Source organism: Colius striatus, chromosome Z (genome assembly GCF_028858725.1).
Source record: "Colius striatus isolate bColStr4 chromosome Z, bColStr4.1.hap1, whole genome shotgun sequence".
NCBI lineage: Eukaryota > Metazoa > Chordata > Aves > Coliiformes > Coliidae > Colius > Colius striatus.
This window is the reverse complement of record NC_084790.1, coordinates 44,648,126-44,673,421: the sequence shown is the minus strand read 5'-3', so window position 1 is coordinate 44,673,421 and position 25,296 is coordinate 44,648,126. Positions and strand designations below refer to the sequence as shown.

At 38.7% G+C, this 25,296-nt stretch overlaps 1 protein-coding gene across 7 annotated transcripts in view; it reads left to right on the top strand.

Moving 5' to 3' along the window:
- Positions 1-25,296, top strand: part of PDE4D (phosphodiesterase 4D) — a 600,878-nt gene that overhangs the window by 223,797 nt on the left and 351,785 nt on the right. The gene's annotated exons all lie outside the window — the stretch shown is intronic.

Genomic DNA, 25,296 nt, shown 5'->3' with positions numbered 1-25,296 from the left:
GGTACCTCATTGGCTCAGGTGCAGAAGTGGGTCTGGCTCAGAGCTGGGGAGAGTTTTGAGCAACTACTTACAGGAGCCATTTTTACAGCCCCTGCCCCCTTACCAGAAACAGCTCTGCACAAAACCATGATAGTTGCCCAAGACCAAGCATGAAAACTGGCTCCAAATAGAAAATCAGATGTGTCGTTGTGGGTGACTCCTTCCTGAGGGGGACAGAGGGCCAAATATGCTGTTTGGACCCACTTCATAGAGAAGTCTGCAGTCTCCCCGGGGCATGGGTTATGGATATGTTAATGCAAACTTCCCACCCTGATGAAGCCTTTTCATTATTACCCACTTTTGGTATTTCAGGTGGGTAGTGACGAAGTGGCTACTGGAAGCTCAAAAACAATTAAGAGAGCATTTAGGAGCTTGGGGCAGCTGCTTAAGGGATCAGGAGTGCAGATTGTGTTCTCCTGTATTCCTGCACTGGCAGGGATAAATGAAGGAGTTAACAGGAAGTGCCATCAGATGAATTAGTGGCTCTGGGACTGGTGTTATTGGCAGGGCTTTGGGTTTTTTGATCATGGGTAGATATACAAGACACCTGACTTGCTGATAGCAAGTGAAATGCCCCTGTCTCAGAGGAGCAAAAGGATTCTGGGGCAGCAGTTAGCAGGGCTCACTGATAGAACTTTAAACTAGTTTTGAAGGAGGAAGGGGATATAACTGGGCCTGCTGTGAATAAGGCCAAGGGAAGTATGCCCAGACTCATAGGACGTTGTGCTAGTGAAGACTCTGGTTTCGCAGTGGAGACAAGGGATAAGCATATAATGAGAAATGAAGAGGCAAGGGCTGTTGATGACTTAGAAGTCAGAGGAATACCTGAGAAGCATCTGGTAGGAAATGACCCCTACACTCACAAGAAAGGTATTGGGATCATTAGCTCATCTGAAGTGCATCTCTACTAGTGCATGGAATATGAGCAACAAACGGGGAGCTTGAAGGCATGATGCAACAGAAAAACTATGACATAGTGGCTATCACAGAAATGTGGTGGGATACCTCAGGTGTCTGAAGCGTCACAATTGATGACTACAGGCTCTTCAGGAGAGATGGACAGGGAAGGAGAGGTGGATGGGGTTGCCCCATATGTTAGGGACTGTTATGAATGTTCAGAATTTAAGTATAGTGATGATGGGGTTAAGAGTGTTTGGAATGGGTTGAGGGGCAAGGCCAAAAAAGCTGATACTGCTGTGGCAGTCTGCTATAGACCTCCCAACCACAGCAGTGAGGTAGATGAAACATTCTAAAAGCACTAGGGGGAAATCTTGTGGTCAATTGCCATTGTTCTTGCTGGGGACTTCAACTTCCCAGGTATCTGCTGGACATACAACACAGCAGAGAGGGAACAAACCAGGAGGTTCCTGGTGTGTGTGGAGGATAATGTCCTCACACAGCTGGTAGGTGAACTGATCAGGGAGGGTGCCCTGCTGGAAGGTTTTGTGGAGGATGTGGCAGTTGGAGGCCATCTGGAGAACAGCAACCATGAAATTGTGATGACTCACAATGAGTACAAGACTGTTGTTAGGTTATATAGGGAGATAATTAGAAGGCCAAAAGTCAAACTGGCTTTAGAGGTACAGGGTAATTAGAAAAGTTTTTATAAGTACATTATATACAGGGAGAGATTCCATCCCCTATTAGATCCAGAAGGAAATTTGATAATAAAAGATAAGAAGAAGGCTGAGGTGCTTAATGCCTTCTTTGCCTTAGTCTTTTAGTAATAGGAGCATTTCCACTGGGGAAAGCCAGCCCCCCAGGCCAGGAGACAGGAGTGAGGAGCATAATGTTCTCTCTGCAATTCAGGAGGAGATGGGCAGTGACCTGCTGCTCCACATTGATGTACTCAAATCTATGGGGCCGGATGAGATACATCCTAGAGTGCTGAGAGGACTGGCATGGGTGTTTACCAAGCCACTGTCCATCATTTATCAGCAGTCATGGCTGACTGGGGAGGTCCCACCTGATTGGAAATCAGTCAATATAACACCCATAAACAAGAAGGGACAGAAGAATAGTCTTGGAAATTACAGTTTGACTTCAGTGCCTGGGAAGCTGATGGAGCAGATCATCCTAAATTCTGTTATGCAGCACATGCAGGACAACCAGGTGATCAGGCCCAGTCAGCCTGGGTTTATGAAGGGCAGGTCCTGTTTAACAAACCTGATCTCCTTCTATGACAGGTTAATGTGCTTATTGGATGAAGAAAAGGCTGTGGGTGTTGTCTACTTTGACTTTAATAGGGCAGTTGACACTGTTTCCCACAGCGTTCTCCTAGGGAAATTGGCTGTTCTTGGCTTGGATGGGCATACACTTTCCTGGGTGAAAAACTGGTTAGATGGTCAGGTCCAACAAGTTGTGGTCAATGGAGTTAAATCCAGTTGGTGGCTGGCCATGAGTGATGTCCCCAGGGCTCAGTACTGGGGCCACTCCTGTTTAACATCTTTATCAATGATCTGGATGAGGGGTAGAGTGCACCCTGAGTTTGCAGATGACACCAAGCTGAGTGGAAGTGTCAATCTGTATGAGGGTAGGGAAGCTTTACAGAGAGACCTAGATAGGCTGGATGGCTGGGCCACAGCCAATGACTTGAGTTTCAATAAGGCCAAGTGCTGGGTCCTGCACTTGGGCCACAACAACCCCCCATCAGTACTACAGTCTTGAGGAGGAGTGGCTGGAAAGCTGCCAGGCAGAGAGAGACCTGGGAGTGTTGGTTGATAGCAGCTGAACATGAGCCAGCAGTATGCACAGGTGGTCAAGAAGGCCAATGGCATCCTGGCCTGGATCAGGAACAGTCTTGTCAGCAGGAGTAGGGAGGTGATCATTCCTCTGTACTCAGCTTTTGTGAGGCAGCACCTTGAATACTGTGTCCAGTTTTGGGCCTCTGTCTACAAAAAGGACATTGAGGTGCTGGAGAGGATCCAGAGGTGGGCTACCAAGCTAGGAAAGGATTTGGAGCACGTTTCATATGAGGAACATCTGGGGGATCTGGGACTCTTTAGCCTAGAGAAAAGAAGGCTCAGGGGAGACCTCTTCACTCTCTACAAATACCTGAAAGGAAGTTGTAGTGAGACAGGAGTCGATCTGTTGTCCCTAGTAATAAGCAATAGAACAAGATCAAGTTGCACTAGAGGGAGTTCAGGCTGGATATGAGGAAGAATTTCTCTCCTGAAAGGGTTGTCAGACAGTGGAGAGACTGTCCCTGGAGGTGTTTAAGAGATGGGTGTATGTTGTACTTAGAGAAATGGTCTAGTGGTTGATAGGACTGAGAACTGTACTTGATAATTTTAAAGGTCTCTCCCAGACAAAATTATTCTGTGATTCTATGTTTCTGGAATATTTTTTTAATGCATTTTATGTCAAAATAGTTTTTTATATGCTCAAGATCTGACTTTTACATTTTAATTGTGATCTTTCACCAATTGTAGTACTCATTAGTACATTACCCTTATTGATTTCCTAAAATAAATATTTGCTTAATATTATATTGAAGCCCTTTTTGGGTGTATTTTTTTAATATACATCACCAGTGTTTGTTGTAACATATTTTTGATGCTTCATTGCAGGTTCTAAGGAACTTTTCTGAAGTAACTTGAAAGTTAAAAATTCTTTGTAAGAATCTTCTACCCTGTCCCCAAGGATTTCAAAGATATTTCATTGTTGCAAATAAAATACAGGCCATTGTAATTAACTTAATTACAGATTAACTTGATTAACTTAAGAAAAGTAGGCAAACGTTATTATTAGTGTGACTATATGCAATTCAAAAGAATACACACTTTTTTTTTTAATAATAAGGTTAAACTTTGGTAATCTTAAACCTCAAGCAGAGAAACTATTGTTTCCCCATTTTAGTATTTAAAACATAGCTCAGCCAAAAATAATTTTTTTAGTAATAGTTTGCAGGCATCTGTAGGCTTATTTTCTTGTGTTTATCTGTATTAGATTAACCTAAATATACAATGAATGAAACAGATCAGCTACCAGAAAAGTTACCTATTAACAGAAAAGTACCTGTTGTGATAGAGAAATAAACAGTGTTACCTTAGTATGTTGTCAAGGTGTTGCCCAGCTAGCAATGAAGCACCGTGACAGTCTCTCACTCAGTGCCCCCATCCACTCCCACCCTCGTTTAGGATGGCGGATGCCCCAGTGAGATGGGAGGAAAAAAAATAACCAAGGTAAGGTTGTTGTGGATTGAGACAAGGGGAGAGAGGGCTCACTGACAATTATGATTTCGGGCAAAACAGACTCCAGTACTTGACGTAGAGAGGAAAGTAGGAAAGTTTATTCTACTACCGACAAGAAACAGAACAGGACAAAAAGCAAAAAGGCAGTAGAATGACGAGAAAGTTAAAACCAGCACTTTAAGATCTCCCTCCCCCATCCCTCCTTTCTTCCCAGGCCCAGCTCACTGCTCCCGATATCTCTACCTCCCTTCCCCTGAACGGCTCAGGGGGGCAGGGAATGGGGGATGTGGTCAGTCTCTCATATATAGGCTTTGTCGCTTCTCTCTTCTCAGATGAGGACAACTCCTGTCATTCTTCCCCTGCTCTGATGTAGAGTCCCTGCTATGGGACACAGTCCTTAATGAACTCCTCTGGTGTGGGCTTTTCCCAGCAGCTACAACTTCTGCTGATACAGGGTCACTCACATGGGACACAGGCCTTAATGAACACCTCTCATGTGGATTCTTCCCCACAGTTGCAGCTTCTGCAGATACAGGATCCTTCCCATGGGACATGGCCTCTTCTGGGTGTAATTTTAATGAACTTCTTTGCCATGGGTTCTTCCCCACAGTAACAGCTTCTGTGAATATGAGGACCCTCACATGGCACAGGGCCTCCTCTGGTCACTGCCCCTGGCACGGGGTCTTTAATGAAGTGAGTATCCGTCTCTGACACAGGGTCTTTTGCGAAGTGCAAGCAAATCTCAGCTTCACCAGTCCTCTCCGCAGAATGCAGGGCAGCACACCTACTCCTCCCTTCCTTCACTGATGTTGGAGTCTGCATGGTTGCTTCTCTCTCTCTTTCCCAACTTCTTGCACTACCACCAGCCAGTAAAGAAGGAAGAACAGAACAGAACAAGAAGGAATAGGAAGAACCCTCCTCTTTTTGCTTCTTCTTCTTAAAAAGTGGTTGTGTAGGCACTCAGTTGGTTCAAACCCAGAAGTGAGTCTGGCTCAGAGCTGGGGAGAGTTTTGAGCAGCTTCTTATGGGAGCTAGCTTTACAGCCCCTTCCCCCTTACCAGAAATGGCTTCAGGTCAAACATGACATATGTATAATTAAAATTGGGAAAAGAAGATAAATTACTTTTTGGGTTTTTTCTTGGTTTTTTTTTGTGGTTTGTTTTTTTTTTTTCTGGAATGGCAGATACTTTTTTCAGTGGGGTGAACTGGGAAGAAAGGTTTCTATGAATCCTTGGTGCTTAGTGCACCTGAGCTCATTCAAAGAATATAGGGTCAAGGTTTTAGTTACTTTTAGGGTTCATGACAACTCATTAAGTGCATGACCCAAAGCTGGACAAAACAGTTAAAAGACTTCCTATAATTTTGCTAAGCTTTGACTGTGCTCTGTAATACAAGCATCATAACTTCAGGCAGTATTTAATATTTCTAAAATTGAATTTGATTTCTTAAGAAACAAATAAATATTGTAATTCATTGTTCATATCTTCAAAAAAAATAGTGGTGAGAATTAATTTGAGTCTGTTGCAAGACAAATTGAAACATCATCCATCAAAATAACTTTTTAAAAGTATTTCCCACCGTGATAGCATATTCCATTGTCTTCTGACTCATACATTGCTCTTTGTACTGTCATTCAACACATATACCAGTCATGATGAAGCTTCTGTTTCCTCAGAGCACAGGTTCTTATAAGTAGCTTTCTCAGGCCACATTGATAACCCCCATTGAATTTCTATTTTTGTGTTCTGCACTGTATGGGAAACTCGTGTCCTGGGTAGTGGTATAGCTATGTGCTGGAATAGCCTTCCCTCTTTTTTTTATTGTTGTATCTATTTTTTAGCTTAGAACTTAACCCCGTTTATTTTTGAGGCATAGCAACTTCCTTCTGTAATACACTTGTGGTTTTTTTTTTTTCCGTTAATACTATTTGACTAGTTATTGGGAAGAAGTTGGAAAGAAATAGGTCAAGCTGTTCTTTTTTAAGGGTTTGGGCCCCCTCTACTGTTAAACAGGAGTAAATGCAGTTGCATCAGTTTGTTACACTAGAACAAATAGGACGATATAGGAAGATTGAAAACAATAAAGTAGCCAAAATCTGACTATTTATTTATTGATTACTTGATTAATTAATAGAGCATGGAATTGTATGTGGAAAATAAGGCATACTATCTTCTGTTTTATGCAGTCATAATTTGTAGATTTTCAGGAAAGATGAAAGATAGCTTACAGGACCTAACTGAAGAAAGACTCTCAAGTTTGATTTCATGTCCATCATTGATTGTCAATTCTATAGTTTGTACGTTTTGGTTGCAGAACTTCAGACTGTTGTTTTTCATCTGTACTTCCATCTGTGGGGCATGACAGGATTTTATTTACTGGTGTGGAAATAGGCATTTGACTGATAGATTCTTTTTACAATAAAAAGAAATCATTTAAAAAGCCATTGAATTGTAGTAGAGTGTCAGAGGACAATGTTTTTACACTACTATCTGAAAAAGTAGAGTTTTATTTTCTGGTGCTGGGGAAGGAGAGACGCATCAGGTACAGGTTACTTACCTAATTACTGATGAAGAATCTATAGAAATTACACTGCCAAAGACATGGAGAGTGGCTTTTGGGGATCATTTTCATACACGTTTTAATAATAGCAATTTGGCGGATTTAAAAAAATAACAAGAAATTTAAAAATTATTTTATTCATGCTAATAAAACGGTATCTTAAGACATGTTCTAACACTAAGTAAACTCAGTTTCCTTCTCTCAGCATAGATTTTTCAGATACAATAAAGAGAACCTTAGTAGATCTATTTAGAAGGCCTTTGAATAATCTAGATTTTATTTTTAAAAAGAAAAAGGTATTTCTGAAAGGCGGTTTTTGTGGTATGCAAAGAAAAGGATTTATCTTACTGATGCATTGTCTCTTTTAAGTTTGAAAACCCTGGAAGTTCTTGATAAAGGTTCAGAAAGAATTTTGACTCTATTAGGTGTTCCATCAGTAGCAGCGAGAAATGTGATTTTCCTAATTTTAGCCTGAGCCAAAACTAGCTGGATATCTGGTCCCTTTATGACAGTATAATAAGGTTACGGTTACCATAACTTGCTAGAGTTGAAGATCAGAAGTACAGAGGAATCTGAGTCAATGTTGTAGGAAATGCATTCAAAAGACTTTAAAATCATATTTCTGTATTTTTAGTTCAACCCTTTATAAATGTTTTCAAAGGTCAGATTTCTCTCCTGCTGTGTAGTGCTCTCTATGGTGGCAGTTACAGGAGGGGAAAACAGATTTTAAAAAAGCTTTAGTTTTAAGTGATGTTTTGAAAACAATATAACATTGTCATTGTAAGTCTTTAAAAGCCTCTGTGTTTCCTCCAAAATAATTGCATTATTGTTATTTTTTAGCCCAATGTGCATGTTTTATGCAAGCAGAGACAATATTTTCTCCCTTGAAATCATTTTATATATATTCAGGTCCAGATTCACCTTCTAATCCACTCTCGATCCATTCAGAATTGAAGATGAGTAAGAAATGGGATTTACAGTAACTGGTATTGGAGGTTCATCACTATTAATTTTTATAAATTCATTGTGGTTTATAAGAGAAAGATAGACACTTCTCTTCATTTTAATCTCCCTCCTCAGATACTTCAACATATCGAGTCTTTCAGGCTTGCAGTATTCTGGCCAATTTTTTTGTCAAAACTACACTCCCCAAATTCTCCACTTTCTTTAAAGCATGTTTCTAAATCCCTTGCTCTCACTTTCTGATCACACAAGGAAAGCTTATGCTTATTCTGATGTCTTAGGTTACTACTATGATTTTTTTTTTCTTTTCATCTGTCTATTTTTCTCACTGTTATAATATGTGGAACACTGTTGCTAAACACACCTGTTCGTGTTGTCAGCTGAGGTTTTTCCCTTTGTTTCTAAATATGTTGCTAAATGCAATTGCTGGCTCTCTTTTTTCCACTTCACATGAAGTTAAAACTCAAATTACTCAACTTCAAATCCATGCAGTTTCCATTTAAAAAAAAAAAAAAAAAAGTTTTCTGCTACCTTTTGCCTCTTGCTTGTAATCGTGTCCTTTAACTGTTGATTTGCTGAGCACCGTTTTCTCTCTGTTTCTAACTGTTCTGTTTTTCTCCAGAAGCAAGTCTTTAGGAAAGTATAAGAAGCAAACAAGCACACATGATAATCCTTCTTAAGACTTTTTCTTCTTCAAGCCATTTTCAGCTGGGGGCCTTTCTGAGCAGGGTGTGGGTCTTATCAGCAAGATGAATTGTATTTCTTTTCCATGAACTTGCTTAGTGTGCCCTTCAACTTGTAGAAACTTTATCTACAGCAGCTCTTCACAAGGAGTTCCACAGTTCAACTATTTATTACATGAACTAACTTTTTATTTGTGAACTTGATCTTAGTTTCAGCGTAGTGCCTGAAGCCTGGCACTTTTCCTCTCCCATAGCTCATTCTTTCCATACTTTGGTCGTTTAGTCACCTTGTGTGCAAGGAATTGCACTCCTAGTGCTTTCAGTTTCATTAGGTGAAAAAAAAAAAAAAAGTGCTATGAACTGATTTAGCCTCCAGTGGGGAAAAAAACTGAGGACTGAACACATTCTGTGCTTCCCAGTGTGGTTGATATGACAGGGCAGAACACATTTAACTCTGTTTGAAGTGCACAAATTTTGCCTCTACAGATGGAAAGAACTGACCAAATGTTTTTTTACTGACCAGTGATTACAAGCAGGTATGGTTCAACAGGGATGAAGCATCACTGGTCACATTACAGGTCTACTTGATTTTACTACATTTGATAAAGGCTCTACACTTTAATTTGGGTTTACCTTGAAACTCTGTGTGTAATTTTGCTGTCTTGTAGGATTTCATTTTACTCAGTAAACCCATGGTTTCTTATCTATCACTCTTCTTTGAGATGTATCGAGCTAAACCTGCCACTTACAATTTCTGCTTTGCTCCCTACACTTCAAACCCTGTGTCAGAGTTGTAATCAAGTCCAGCCTCTGCCTTGTTCCAGGCTGCAGGACTTGCAGCTGTGTGTCCCTTTATCTGGACTGCAGGTTATAATTTCTAGCTATGTCAGAAGGCAAAAATTAACAGGGGAAACAGCAGCTGCAACATGGAAAATTGGAATAGAAAGAGGGTGAAATTAACCCAAAATTATGAGCAAAATGTTGAAGAGAGATGGAGTGGACTTTGTAATCATATGTGTGAATGGACAAAGGAGGAGTGAAAGAGTCTGGGTCTGACCAGAAAGCACAGCCATCTCAAGATCTCAGTAATCAAAATCCAAACTCTGCTTCAACTGTTTGCTTTCTGGAAAATTAAATATAAAATCCTTCGGGCTGAATAAAAGCTCAAAGATGCAAGTTCTCCTGTAACGGTGATGAAATTTTAAACTAAATCTTAATGTACTGTTTCAGCCTTTGTAATTCTGGACTTGGAAACTATAAAGCCATTTTGTTTACATACATTCAGGCAAAGCATTAAAACAACAGAGCTGTTTCTTTTATTTCTGCTTCTTTTTTTCACTAGTCCCCTGACTATCACTTCTCTACTACATCAAAAACCATGTGCTTTTCTTCCCTTTAAAAATTCATCATCACATCTGTCCAGCTCAACAGTGATGTCAATCGCAACAAATAGGATTCTGGCTTTCATCAGATGAGCGTGTAATACCTTCCTCTCACAAGCATTTATGTTTTCTTTTATCTCTACCCCTCATGTTTGGCAGAAGCTGTTTTAGAATATCTGTAGATGTTTATTTGCTCTTGAAATCCTCCTTAAAACTTTATACTTGTGTTTGAAATCTTGAGAAGCAACTACTGTGTACAAATCACCACCTTTCTGTTTCCTGATATTCTTATTTTTGTATGACTTCTCTGTTCCCTATGATTTCTGTTAAATTTTAACCTGTTCATTGTAATTGTACTGTAAAATTCAACAAAGAATCTGTCTAAAACTCATTTTGGAGTTTCAAAAAGCAAGCATTCTTTACTGCAGCTCTGGGTGCACAGGGGATTGCTCCACCTAATGTGCACACTGAAAAATGAAAGAACACTCCCTATATACATTATAAAGAAATTAAGCGATTATTTTATCTCTGAACACTGTGGTCTTGCTAAAACCACCAAGAAGTTACTCCCTACTCATTCCCAGGCTGATAGGCTCCCTCCCTTGGTCTCTTCTCAGTCTGATTTTGAAGGCTTCTGGTTCCAGGTGCCTGCACAACAGATAAACGAGTACTGGCACTTTTAACCCTTGGCTAGCAATTTCAACTAAAATCATGCTTGTAAAATAGCAAGTGAGGTTAGGGATTTCGGGTAAGTCTTTAAGTCTAGTATCATAACTGTTGTCATGGTTTAGGCTCATCAGGGGAAAAAAGACCACTACTAGCCTAAAGTACCAAAGATCTGAGAATTGCCAAAGGGCAGGAAGGGCTTAATTGCTGCTTATGGTCCAGGACAAAACAGACCAGACTACTCGGCTTGGGGAAGAAAACAGAAAATCGTTTAATGTAACAGCAACTAAAACATAATCATAAAACCTCAAAACATAACCAACACAAAACAACACAGAGTGGTACAATGATGAAGAGCACAACCAGCCCTTTAAGACCACCTTCTACCCACCTCTCCCCTCTTCCCGGGCTCACAGCCCTGATCCCCCTGTCTTAGTGTCCTCCCCCGCTGAACAGCTCAGGGGGACAGGGAATGGGGGTTTCAGTCAGTCTATTCCTGATAGTTTCTGCCGTTTGTTTCTCCTCAGGGTAGGTGGGCTTCTCACTGATCCTCCTTGCTTCTCCACAGGGTACTTCACACACCCGGCATCTCTGAACGGGCAGTTCCCAAGTGTGTTCATCCCAAAGGCTGCAGCTCCTCTCTGCCTCTTGTGTGTGTCTGCTCTGTGGCCCACAGGCTCTCCAGCATGGCCTGCGGCATACACAGTCTCTCGCCCGTCTGGGCACACTCACCCAGAGCTGCTGGTGGCTCTCAGTCCTGCCATTGCCATCTGTGACTTGCAGGGGCACAGCCTGTGTTCTCACCATGGCTTGCAGAGGGGTCTCTGGTCTGGCGCTCCTCCTTCCTTCCTCCTTCTCTGACTGTGGGCTCCACATGCTCGCCTCCATCTTGAACCACTCTTACACCTCCTCCCAAGCACTTCAAATTTTTGTCCGTAATAGTGATCACAGAGGTACCAGATTGGCCCAGCTGGGCCAGAGGTGAGTCTGAACCCAAGAGCCGGGGTAAAGTCCAAAAACTCTTCACTGCAACCCTCTCCCCATATTAGCATGCAAAAGCGGCTCCTCGCTAAACAGTGACAACTGTACAGAATCTGATCTGGTGTGTCTGTGGTGCTTGGCTTAGCTGTTACACAGAGCTACTGCAGTAGGGTAGTTACAAAACAATTAAAAAGAAAAAAAAGATTAATTTTTAATGAATTGTAAAAAAGGAGCTTTTTGTTTCACTATTTGTGTGTCCTGGAACTCTGTACTTCTCCTCCAAGTCCGCTAGAGGGAGAATTTCTACTTTCTCTGAAGTTTTACAGACCTCTCATATAGTAAATTTTGAGCATTTTCCTACTGCAAGCTTTGTAGCTAGAATCGACTTGGCCTACAAGAGATGGTAGTTGATATTCATGTATCTCTTTATCACTTACAGATCATTGTCTCTTGTTGGATATTAAAAGAACCATAGATTTGAGTCATTGTCATTTCTTGTTTATTGTTTATGTTGTCCCAAGTTCTAAGCAATATGTAATTAAAAAAACTCCAGAATATTCCAAACTTGACATTCCTTGCTAAAGAGATCTTGCAGTTTAAAGGAACATACAGCCACAGGTGATTACAGAGATTTAAAAGTGAGTCTGTTATTACAGTATTATATTTTGTAGTCTAGTTTGTTTAGTTTTCTAAAGTCACTGCAATGAACCATTTGAATATAGATAATGAGATAGGATTTATAAATGTTTATAGGTAGCTTCTCCTAAGTGAAAATTATCCTGAAGACAGCTTGAAGGCATCTAGTATTGACAGGGACTGAAGGAAATTGGTATCTTAAGCAGAAGTTGACATTTCAGCGAGATGAAAGAAAAGAGATATGTTGGAATAGTCAGAGAAGACTTCTAGAAGTGAAGGCAGGCCTTGTATGTCAGCAAAAAAGTAAAAGAGACAAATAAAATTGAGTAGAGTGTCACTGCAGAATGTTTGGCTTGGAAAATCATTCTTGTTAACAGTGTTCTGAATTGCTGACACGAGTGTATTTGTCAAGACCAGGAGAAAGGATGGAAGATAATGATTTTCGGGATGAAAATTCTCTCTGTAGAGACAGATGGAATTGCTACACCATCCTGTGACTCTGAAAATTGGATGATAGGCACAAACTCCCACAATTTTCTGTCCTGGACGTACAGTTCCTCAGGTTCTTCAGCTTACAATGTTAAAGTTGTAAAGCTCACTGTCAACATAATGACAGTAACAATCTATAGACAGTAACACATTTAACACAATAGCACCATAGATTTGGTTTCCTCTGAGAGAAGAAGTTTCCAGAGAACTGTGGTTATTTAGCAAAGTTGGCAGAACTTTTCAATACTGTTCTTTTTCTTGCTATCACTGCTATTTCATAGGTTTTCATTCTAATTCCTCTGTGTAACATTCTTCACGTACCCTTTCTATGTACTTTCTCTTTTGTACCTTTGTTTTTTTCCCTGTGGGTGTTTATCTGAAAGGCCATTTACACTATGGAGCATATATATTATGTTGTTAGATATTTTTTCCATTGTGGCATTTTTTCAGGTATTCATCTTCCTGTAAGGGCAATTTATGTGATAACAGAAGGATGTTGGTCACATTTGCAGAACATGGAAGTTGTTTTCCTGTTCCTACTATTTGCATGTAGGCTTCATGACTGTCTGACCTTTAGGTTGTCTGGAGAGTTTCTTTTGAATATGAGATATGTATTCTTGTAGTTGAGCATGGATAAAAGAAAACCAAACATTTTAAGCATTATGTAATAAGAAGGCACGTATCGAGTGTACTTTCTGGTTAATTTCTTGAAGTGCTTCATCTTCTTTTGGTGCCATGTGCCACCACACACTGCCTGCAGGTCTTCTTCTAGATAGATGAGACTTTGAGATGTTTCTGGCGCATTTTTGTTGAGTCTGTCATAGTTACTTGTAAATAGGATTCAAGAAGAACATTGACAACTAATTTGGATTATGAATTGTAATAGTCACCTGTGCAGAGGTTTCTGAGGACTGGAAAGAGGTGGCACTTCAGCCCCTTCATTTTCTTAGCCTCTGTCTTCTCTGTAAGCCCTCTGATCTTTCTCTGTACTCATCAAGATGTGATCAAAAGGGAGCTTCCAAGAGAAATGTCCTCAGGGAACCAGAAATATTTCTCCTGCCACATCTTACTCATCAAGGTACATATTCAAAACCCACTAGTAGGCCACTTTTGGGAACACTTAGTGGGATATTATTTTGCAACAGAATACTGTCATTTTGGTATAACCCACATCCTATCACTGAACCATAACAATACTCTTTAGCTCTGGAGTTGGAGCAGAGGAAGGCTTTTACTTAATCTTTCCTTTCTCAAGAAATGTAGAATTGCCCTTCCAAAAAAAAGCTGTCACTGAGACCAACAGATCCCACAGTCTTGAATCCACTATGATTACGCATTCCTCCTGTGAATGTCTCCCTGGTTCAAAATGAAGCAAAATGCATTGCTCTTTCTGAATCTTTTAGTCAAATTGTGGAAGTCTATGTGTCAGGAATTGTGAATGCTAAAAGTTTAGAATGTCCAAGAAATGACTGGACAAACACATGGAAGAAAAATCCACTGTTTTGTTTTGGTTTTTTTTTCTGTCAAATGAAAAGACAACATGCAGCTTGAGATGTCTCAAACTGCAAATTAGTGGAAACTAACTAGTATAGGAAGTGTCATTGTATGCTTTTTGTCTTCTACTCTTCAATTAGCAGCTGTTACAGAAAGTATGCGCAGGTATGGTTCTTATTTAGCACTTTCCTTAGGTCTGTCACACTCATTTCTGGACCATCTTCTATTGCTATTTGAGGTAACACTGTCAGGTCTGCTGTCTTGGATGCTGTCAACCTCATTTGGCAAAAAATTACTTTTTGTATGACCATCATAAAAAGTAATTAAAGTTATACATAGAAGATGTAAGTTTCCTTCTCTCTAATGCAAACTGCTGCCTCTGAAGGAGCAGGCAGGCTGGAGCCTCAGTGTTCACAAAGGAATGTAAGTGCTTTGATTGAATGGTTGTATTTTTTCTGATACTTTAAATTTCTACATCAGCAATTTTAGTCGAGTATAACAAAAATCTACTGACTGTTAACAAAATATCTACAGGAGCCTTGATTGACAGAGAGGGGGCTCATTTATATGACAATAATTCATTATGTAGTCAATATCCTAAATGCAGCTCTGGGTTATACAAGTTTCGAGAAGAATTCTTGAAGAGGTACCTGGTCCCAATCTCCTTTGGTACTGAAGGACTTTTAAGTTTACATGTGGACAACACTAAACATTCTAAAAATGATTCTAGAGGCACATTAAAATCTTTAAAGATATTCCAACCTTCTTGAAAGCACCTTTTCCAGACAGTAGTATTCCATTGCTTTGATTCTGTATCAAGGTTGGCAGCAAGAATCTCCAAATGCAACTAATGCACTGTCTTATAACCTAATTATGTCAGACCTTATGCCCTCAATATCAAGAAAGAGTTTTTGGAAAGCATTTTTGGCTAGTAGAAGTCATCTTTTGATGGTCCTACAGTGTTGTCCAATTCCTCCTGGAATAATTCTTTTATAATGGAAAGGTACTGTGCATACCTATGGTAAGGCAAATTAAGCATGGAGAAGGAGAACATTCTTTATTTTTCTACATCTCCATACTCCAAGAACAGCACAATTTCCATTTTATACCCATGGAAGTCATAGAAGGCATAAACTTGTAGTCCAGACAAGAGGGGAAAGAGATGAGGTTGGAAATTGAGTTACCTTTAACAGAAGTGGAGCCAACTGGGACAGCAGAATGCAGGGCTTGCCATGACCACAGTGCATCTGTGTGCTCTTCCATGGGGCTCAGGCATACAGTGGACCCAGGAGTTATGAATATGCTCAGGGCCCTGCCAACTCTAAGTGCCTGCCATTTGTAAAATGTTTTCTTTCCAAGCAATAAGGATACTATCACTTGGAAAGGCAAATTTTCCTGCTACAGAAAATTAAATTATCTCTCATGCTGCCCTACCTTAGTCAATGAAGGTAGTATAAACTTAGGAAGAATTTATCTCTCTGTTAGGTTTTGAGGTTTTTTCCCTTTGGTTTAGAGTCAAGGTATAAGTAAACTCAATATTTATTCTTCATGGTAATCTTAAGACAACATGTAATTAAATCAAATGCAATAATAAAAACAGATGTTGTAAAAATGAGCAACAAATAGCAGAATTATAAAAGTGAAAAAACATACTAAGCTGCTTCATGGTCTGGCATTTGGATATTATTCTTTAGTTAATAGATTTAACGTTTTACATTCAAATGCTTAAAAATCTCTCTGGATACTTAGTTCTTTTTCCCATGCTGGAAAATGTTATTTTTAGTGAGCTCTTATGTGTTCTTTGTTAAAATTAAAACCCATCTATGCACAGAAGGGATTTGGCTTACAATTGTGGATTCTGCACCTCAAATATTTCACAGAATTTTTTGTCATGTAATGTATATGTTGGGTTTGTGTGGAAATGTTTTTATTAATGGGGGAGAGGCTGCAGTGGTGACCTCTCTCAGAAGTTTCTTGAAAATTCTCCCATCTCGAAGTTGGAACTTCCTGTGGCTAAGGTCAGATCAAATGGGCACCTCTGTGATCATTATTTATTAGAAAGAGAAATGTGCTGTTGGAGGTGGAAAGAACAGGGTAAGAGAGAAGCAACTATACAGAGCCTGAAGTTAGTGAGGAAAGAGGGGACGAGATGTGCTGGAGCAGAGACCTTCTGCATCCCATGGTGAGATGGAGGTTGCCTCCCTGCAACCCATGGAAGGCAATGGTGTAGCTGAGCTCTGCCAGCAGCTTGTGGAGGACCCCACAGCAGATGGGGTGGCTGTGGCTGGAGGGGCCATGACTCTGTGAGGAGGAGGCATTGGAGCAGAATGAGGCTGGTGGTGCCTCAGAGGAGATCTGACCTGGAGGAAACTGAGGAGCTGCAGCCCTTGGGAAGGACTCATGCTGGAGAGGCTTTTAGGGACTGTATGCCGCAGGATGGACTTGGTGTTGAAGTAGGGGAGAATGTGAGGAGTCCTCCCACAGTGAGGAAGAAGGAGCAACAGACACCATCTGTGAGGGACTGACCTCATCCCCCATTCCCTGTTCCCCCTTTGCTGCTGGCAGGGGTGTTGTAAGTGAGCAGCTGCATTAAAACAGCAACAATGTAATACAAATTCTGAATGCTTATTCAATAAAGATCTGACAATTTTTCTTGCCCTTATCTTTGTAAATGAAGAAAGGGTACATTTTAATTACAGTTGTCTCAAACAAGGATGTTTGAAACATTACTTTATCTGGAAATAGAAGTGTCCCTAAATCCAGTGGTGAAGTGGTAGCACAGATGTATCTCTTTCTGTGCTAGACAAGAACTGCTTCTGGTTTAGGGTTTTACCTGTAGAGGGTGACAGAGGACTGTGGATTTTTTTTCTTTCATTGTCTTATTTCTAAATTGCTCCTGTACCTGTTTGAAGTCAGTAAACAAAGGTTCAATCACAATACCTCTCTATACTATTAATTTTGGGCAGTCTATAAGGTGATCTTAAAGGTCTGTTAATTATGTTTGCTTTCTATCATAAACATATTAACTTTTCCTACTTCATAGCTTTTATACAATAGACATTTAAATGCAGTTGCAGTACTTTGGAATATCTGAGAGCAGCCATGCTTCACTTTCATATTTAATCATGTTTTTATTCCTCTCTAATTAAATATGCCATATGATGTACTTCAGTAAATTATTTGAGATGTCTCTAGTTAGATGTGCTAAAAAAACCCCCACTTTGTTACCATTTTCTGTTAAGACATTAGTTATATATTACCTTTTTCTTCTATGGATTGCACTCTAGTTTCAGCTTCCTTGTTTCTTCCTTGCAAAAGTTAAACTTCTACAAAGCTTTAGGCAAATATGATGAATAATTGTGTCCAATTTTGGGCTCCCCATCTCAAGAGAGACAGGGAACTTCTCGAGAGAGTCCAGTGCAGGATCACTGTCTTCCTTATGAGGAAAGGGTGCAGGATCTGGGACTGTTAAGCCTGGAAAAGAGAAGACTGAGGGGGCATCTCATTAATACTTACAAGTAATTAAAAGGTGCATGTCAAGAGGATGTGGCAACACTTTTTTTTCTGTAATGTGCAGTAATAGGACAAGGGGTAATGGACATAAGCTGAAACAAAAAAAAAAAAAGGAAAAACTTCTTTACTGTGAGGATGAGGGAGCACCAGAACAAGTTGCCCAGGGAGAATCTGGAAGCTTTCAAAACCCCCCTGGATGCATTCCTGTGTGACCTGATCTAGGTGGACCTGCTTAGATGATCTTTAGAGATTGCTTCCAACCTTCACCTTTCTGTATGATTCTGTGTGATTATTAAAAAAAATAAAAACGTGTATAAGCCACCTGCAACTAAAAGGAATTTTTGAGACTTTTTCTTTCTATATATTCAGAAGAAAATAACAGTATTTAAGACTGTAGGCTGAAATTCTGCAGAATAGAATTATATTTCCATTTATATCCACAAAAATTTCCTGAAATTATTTGAGGCCTGCTTCTTAACTTCTTAAGATAGAGACATGCACACTATAGAATTGCCAAAACCAGAAATATCTTGTTGACTCCAGAAAGACTTCTAAAAATCATAAAATTTATATTTTCTGGGGAAAAGAAAAAAAGTGTGATATGATTTTTGTATCACAGTCCCAAGCATTTCCATGCAGGGAAGGACTTTTCTTCCCAAAACTTGTTCAGAGAGCCTTATCATCTGAATGAGAATACACTCTATCAATTTTATTAACATTGTAGTAGTAAATCCTTTGTGTTGTGTATGTTCAGGTTCTTACAGATATCTAAAGTGACCACTTTAACACCTATAGAGAAGATTTGGGAATGACTCTAAGTGAATTGTATGAAGGGGTTTCTTAGAAAGAATATTTTTGTTTTCTACTTAAAATTTTAATAACTTGAAAGTTTTAAGAAACGATTTACAATAACAAGCCTAAATTGAACCATCCATGAGTTCATCAGTCTAAGCAGAAATCCCCAAACTCTGAAGAATCCCGTGGTATTAAAACTTTCCGAGTAGCTGTGATTAGTCTTTTAATCCATTTATTTTTTGCTATTGTAGCTCATCTCCAGACAATGGGTTAATTATGAAACTATAAAGTAGATTTTTAGACTGAATTTTTTAATCTTCTCTCTTGATTTTATAAATATTTCTTTTTCTTCCTCCCAGCTTTTAAAGCATGGTCAAAGCAACAGATTACTTGAAATACAACAGACAGTCTAGATTCCTTATTAAGTAAACTTTCTGTTCATGTGTTTGACCTCTCAGAAATGTACTTGTTTGTTTGTACATTATACTCTGGGTTAACCACCATGCTTGGGGGGCCTGAGCTAAGTCTAGTTTAGTAAAAGTTATTGCTCCTGTTAGCTTCATAAATAAACTCTGACATTTGGGAATCTGGAATGATGATATGCTGCTTTTTTTTTTTTTTTTTTTTTTTTTGGCAAGTGCTTGTAATACGTTCTAATCCTTAGATTTTTACAAAGCTGTCATGCGTTCACAGACAAAACAAGAAAAGCTCTACTAGTACTTGTCTCAGGTCTAGGAAATTTTAAGATTCCAAACACAACTTGCCTAGCTGCTGTACTTTTAAATCAAGTCTATGTCTATATTAAATACAGACTGGTGAGGTGGGGCTCATGCTTGGTTCACTTTGCTTCCTCTTATCTCTACTGCTTTCTCCTTCTCTGGATTGCTCTGCAAAGCAATTTCTACTTAGAGTTGTTTGTGAGCCATGTCTTTCAATTGCAATTAACTAACAGTTAAGATATCTTTATGCATTGGAGTGACAGTAATGTTATCTAATGCTTCTGTCCTTTGATGTAATCTGGAATACATTCATTTCCCTTAATCTTACCCCAGAAAATGTTTTCTTACACAATCATTTAGAAATTAGTGCTACTCTGTTTATTCTTACTTGTCATATGAGACAATTTCCTTCTTTGTTAATTCATATGGAAGGGAAATAAGGGAATGTCTCTCCGTGGCAGAGACAACACTTATGTCCAGTGCAACCAGATGAATGATTTGCTCAGCCTGGAGGCAGAGCTTAAGGGAAGAAATGGAGAGGTTAAGGAGTACCAATCAGTGAGACAGATAGATTGGTGGAGCTGCTCCCTGAGACAAAAGCAGCAAGTGGAGGCTCCACAAAAAGCAGAGGATCCCCTCCCCTCTTGCACAAGGCAGAAGGAGGGGACAAAGAGACTGGGGCAAATGGAAACAAACCTCTGCTCAGGGAAGCAGGCAAATCCCTTTTCATCCTCCCTCACCTCCCCAGCTCTTCTTGAGAACAGGTATGGGGCACTGCAGGAGGAACTGACTGATGGAGAGGAGGTTAGTTCACTCAGGTGAGAAGTGCCACCAAGGCCAAGTTGCCCAAGACCAAGTATCAAAACTAGCTCCAAATAGAAAATCAGATGTGTCGTTGTTGTGGGTGACTCCTTCCTGAAGGGGACAGAGGGCCCAATATGCTGTTTGGATCCACTTCATAGAGAAGTCTGCAGTCTCCCTGGGGCACAGGTTAAGGACATGTTAACGCAAACTTCCCACTCTGGTGAAGCCTTTGTATTACTCACTTTTGTTATTTCAGGTGGGTCGTGACAAAGTGGCTACTAGAAGCCCAAAAACAATTAAGACAATATTTAGGAGCTCAGCCTCAGTCTTTAGGGATAGGAGCATTTCCACTGGGGAAAGCCAGCCCCCCAGGCCAGGAGACAGGAGTGAGGAGCATAATGTTCTCTCTGCGATTCAGGAAGAGATGGGCAGTGACCTGCTGCTCCACATTGATGTACTCAAATCTATGGGGCCGGATGAGATACATCCTAGAGTGCTGAGAGGACTGGCATGGGTGTTTACCAAGCCACTGTCCATCATTTATCAGCAGTCATGGCTGACTGGGGAGTGGTGGAGTCACTGTCTCTGGAAGTGTTTAAGAGATGACTGGATGTTGTACTAAGGGAAATGATCTAGTGGTCGACAGGGCTAGGACAAAGCCTGAACTTGATGATCTTAAGGAGTCTTCCAGTTGAAATGATCCTATGTTTCTATGCAATGATGCTGCCTGTCTTTTCCTTGCAATCCAAGCTTCTTGCCACTCTGAATAGAATATTTTTAAATAAATCCTTTTATATATATATATTTATGAATACTCTCTTAGCTATTTTAACATATTCTAACACTTTTTTCCAAGATTTGGTATAGTGAAGGCATTGTATTTTCAAATATTGATAGCTTTCTTTGAGTAGTTAAATGAGTTTTTGTTGTCAGTCATTTCTAGTGGAAGCTCTTGATTACAGAATTGTTTTTCTTAATCCTTTTCTTTAAGAAACATCTAATCTTGTTAGAAGGAAATCTCCAGGCTATCCTATGCAGTATTGACGTAACAATTTCATTTATAACCAAATGTTAAGTAGTCTGCTTTTGAAATGACTGCTTCTGAGATAACTGCTTTTGAGATGACTGCTTTTGAGATGACTGTTTTATTTGTGTGTGTATGGCAACATGTGTTTTTAAGTAGGTGGTCTTTGACAGTCCTTCCACTCTATTATTTATGGCCAACAGTTGATTGCCCTCAATAGCTCTCAGTTTGTAGACTTTTATTCTGCAAACAATCTGCATTCTGAAAATATCCTTCTTTGTTCTCTGTAAGAGCACAAATTGTAAAGAACTGTAGGAACTTGTTAAGATTTCAGAGAATCTCTTTTCAATTCATTTTTCAGGAACAAATTGTACTGTTATGTTTAAAGTTTGGAGCTCTTTTGGAAGCTCTGTTATGAATCCATATTCCATTTAGCAAATTATTTTGAAAGTATAACACTATTTTCTCTGACATTTGTGTAAAATATTGCTGAAGTCCTTGTGCATGGATTGCAAAATCTTCCCTCTTTTTTCTTAGAGTGGACCCTGGCCATTTTGTAATACACAGCTGTTGTAACTATTTGTTTTATTTTATTATACTTAGTGTTCTCTTATCTCTTTTGTTTCTGTCATGCACAGAAAACAGAACAAAAATCCAGTAGCTCGTCTTAACTGTACTTTATTTTTTTAGAATAGGACAATATTTCCAAACATTCAAAACCAATATAAATTACTGACTAAATTCAACACACTTTATTGAATTGTAAGTTGAGTCTGAGCTGATACTATGAAAACAGTTTTAATCAGGAACTTCTCAAGAAAAGAAGTGCTCTAAAATTTTAAGTGACACCAAGTGTTTTGTTGATGATGGTACATGTACTACACCCAACTTTGAATGAACCACCAACTGTTCTTTCTTTATTCTGTCTTCTCCTGAAAATATACTTCTAGATGCATGTCTATCTGACTATTATTTGGAAAGTTGACCTGATTTGGTCTTTTAATGCCATTTTAGGTACTATTTTTCCATTAGCATACTTTTGCAAATTTATTTAGATTAATTGCACAGAGTAAACATAGCAGTCTGCAATTTCCTTGAAATATTTAGAATTATGTTTTCCATTTCTTTGTCTATAGACACTTCTATGTGTCAGAGCATGCCTGTCATTTCTATGCCAAGTTCAACCAACCTTCATTTTAGTTACCTATTGCAGCTCCATGGTACCTATGGTCTCTCCAGCAGCTTTTGCACGTAACTGAAAATGGTCTGATAAGCACTATGCTGCATTTGCCAAATCCATACATATCTTATCAACTCTCTAAGAATGTGGCTCCTGGCAGCTATTAAAATGGTACCATGAACTTTTCTGGTACAGTATGTTTTATTAGGACTTATTATCATCTATTAATTTCCTTTTTTTTTCCTTGTTTTCTTACTTCCTATACTCCTGAATTCATGCATAAACCTCCCTTTCCAAATCATAGTATCCAAGATTCTTATTTCCTTCTTTATCTAGAATTCTTAGTCACATCTGACTCTCAGTATTCTGCTATTTGCTTCAGAAAATTAAACTACAGAATAGCACTCATTCCTCACAACCACCTGTTTGAAGAAGACTTTGTCTTCTTTTCTTTCCACTTCTACACTATTGTCAGGTGCTGGAGTACCTCAGCATGGTCTGACCTTACAGCTTTGGGCAGGACAGTGGACTTGATCAGCTGAGGTCATTACCAACATGCATTTTTCTATGATCCTGTCATACTGATGTGCTTGCTTTCAAAAAAGCTACATGTTGAAGCATGGTTCTTTCACTTGTGTTGCTATGTGTCTGGAATTCTTTACTTGGTCCCAAGTTCATATTTTATATTAAAGAATTCTTTTACTCCTTTTGAGTGATTGCATTTATGCTCTAATAAGAAAAATGCTGCTGAAGGTTGTTTAAAGTAACCAAAATCTCATAATATGTTTTATATGTTGATTAGTAGTTATAATAGAAAAGTAACATTATCACACTCTGTGTTCAAAGTAATTGCAACACAGAAATTACTTTTTAATCCTTATTTAGTCTCTTTTATGTGAGATCAAATGCATGTTTAATCTTGCACAGTATTACCTGTAGAACCTAGTAGGTTATTCTATTCTGTATTCTGTAGCTCTTTCTAGTCTTCATGAGTACAGAAATGTGAGTACTTTAAGTCTGTTAAGGAACATATTTTATAAGAATATTTATTAAAAGTACAATAATTGAATGCTTGAGTTTAATTTTTTACTATCTTTAACTGATCATTAGAAGAGAACAGAAGCTACTGGCACTTCTAGATTTTTATAATACTGAATTTCTGTTGAGAAGATTCTAGATTTCTGCTTTTGTCCTGAGCTTTATGATTTAGTTAAAGGTGTAGCAGGAAGAATTAAATCTGATCTTGATACCTTGATACTTTTACTTATGCGGCTGCGACTAAGCAAAACTTGCAAAATTAAATTTAACTGTTGAATACTTTAAATTAGAACATTAAATGAGAAAGTGAATCAACTGCCCTTAGAACAGACAATACAGACATAGTTAAAGCAACATCAGTATTACATTTTAGAAAGGTGTTATATGTCAAATCTCAAATACTCTTATTTTGAAAGAATCAGTAAATACATTATTTTTGGTGAAATTTCACAGATTGATTCCAGTTATCTCATTTCACTAGTATGACTGGAGAAGAGCCCAGAAAATTACCTCAGTGGAAAAAAACATTTTTAAATACTTTTAAATCTTGAGTAAAAAGCCTACAGTAATTTTTGGAATTGTACCCTATGCTTTCTTAATGTATGTACAAAACACATATTGTGGGTTTTACCTGAGTAGCTGACAATGTTTTATAGTTTTAATAATAATTTTGGTGATCTTTGTAGGAAAATTACATATGACTTTATTAAAATACAGTCAAGTAGGGCTGTTAATTAATCAGAATCATTATAGGGAAAAAATACTTGTACTTTGCTTTTTTTTTAATATAGAGCTAGACACATTAAACTGGAAATGATAATTTTTCCTCATGGAATAATTTTCTTTCAAGCTGTTATTCTAGCATGTGGGCAGTCTACCCTTTTCTGCCTTATCTTCTCCCCAGTCTTGTCTGTAACATAAACATTTTGTCTAACTCACATAGTGGTTATTCAATATTGCTGGAAGTTAGATCTCTGCTTTTTATTACAGTGAAGACTGGTCATGTTTCTAGTCTATAAAAAAAATCATTGTGAAAGCTTTCATTTGACTCCATGAGCATACTTGAAAGTTACCATAGCACGTATGTGTCCAAGGCATTACATAAATTAGCACAACAGATTCTTAAATAACTTCTATTGTGAGACTGCTTATAGTAATTGAAATTATTATTTGGTGGTTCTGAGCATGTGAAGATCTTATTTAGTACTCACAGGCTTTTAAATTTCTTTTTAAGGAAGAGAGAAGGGGTAATGGCTTCAGACTGAAAGAGTGTAGCTTTAGATTAGGTACAAGGAAGAAGTTCTTCACTATAAGAGTGGTAAGGCACTGGAACAAGTTGCTCAGAAAGGTTGTGGATGTCCCACTCCTGGAAGTGTTCAAGAGCATGTTGGATGGACCTTTGAGCAAGCTGGTCTAGTAGAAAGTGTCTCTGCCTGTGACAGGGAAGTTAGAACGAGATGGTCTTTTAAGATCCCTTCCAACATAAACCATTCTGTGATTCTGTATGTCAAAATAAGGTATCTGAGGGAATGGAACATTCACATTCAGAAATTTAACCTATAACCAAGTAAGGAAATGCATTTTAGTCAGCTATTTGTGCGAATTTGAACTTTATAATGACTGAGCTCAGTTTTTGTGTTAAAAGGCCTTATCTTCCTGTTCTATACACATTACATATTACCTCTTTGACTATGTGGCAAACCCACTCAATGCCAGTAATGCAGGGTGTCAAGTTAATGATTCTTGTTGACTTAGTTCTAATGTTTTTAAGAACAAGGTTAATAAAATTGCTGATCTGTGAACTAATACTTTTCTCTTCTATAATTATCTTTGTAACATAGTGCCACTTAAAGCATGATCCCAGCCCCACTGTAATAAATGTTAATGGTCTCACTGACATCATTGATTCATTGATCTCCGGACGGTCAGTTGGTCTAATTCTGTAAAGCTGCTGCAGTTATCTGAAGACCAGGCTGTAGAACAGAACATCAGATGGCAGCATTTCATAGCATAAAGGACATAGCTGTCATTATACAAACTGTGTTGTTTAAAAACATAATTGGACTCATACAGAATTGCTAATGTTTTTTAATGATTCAGAAAGAATAATAGACTGAGAGAGGATTCATTCATTCTTC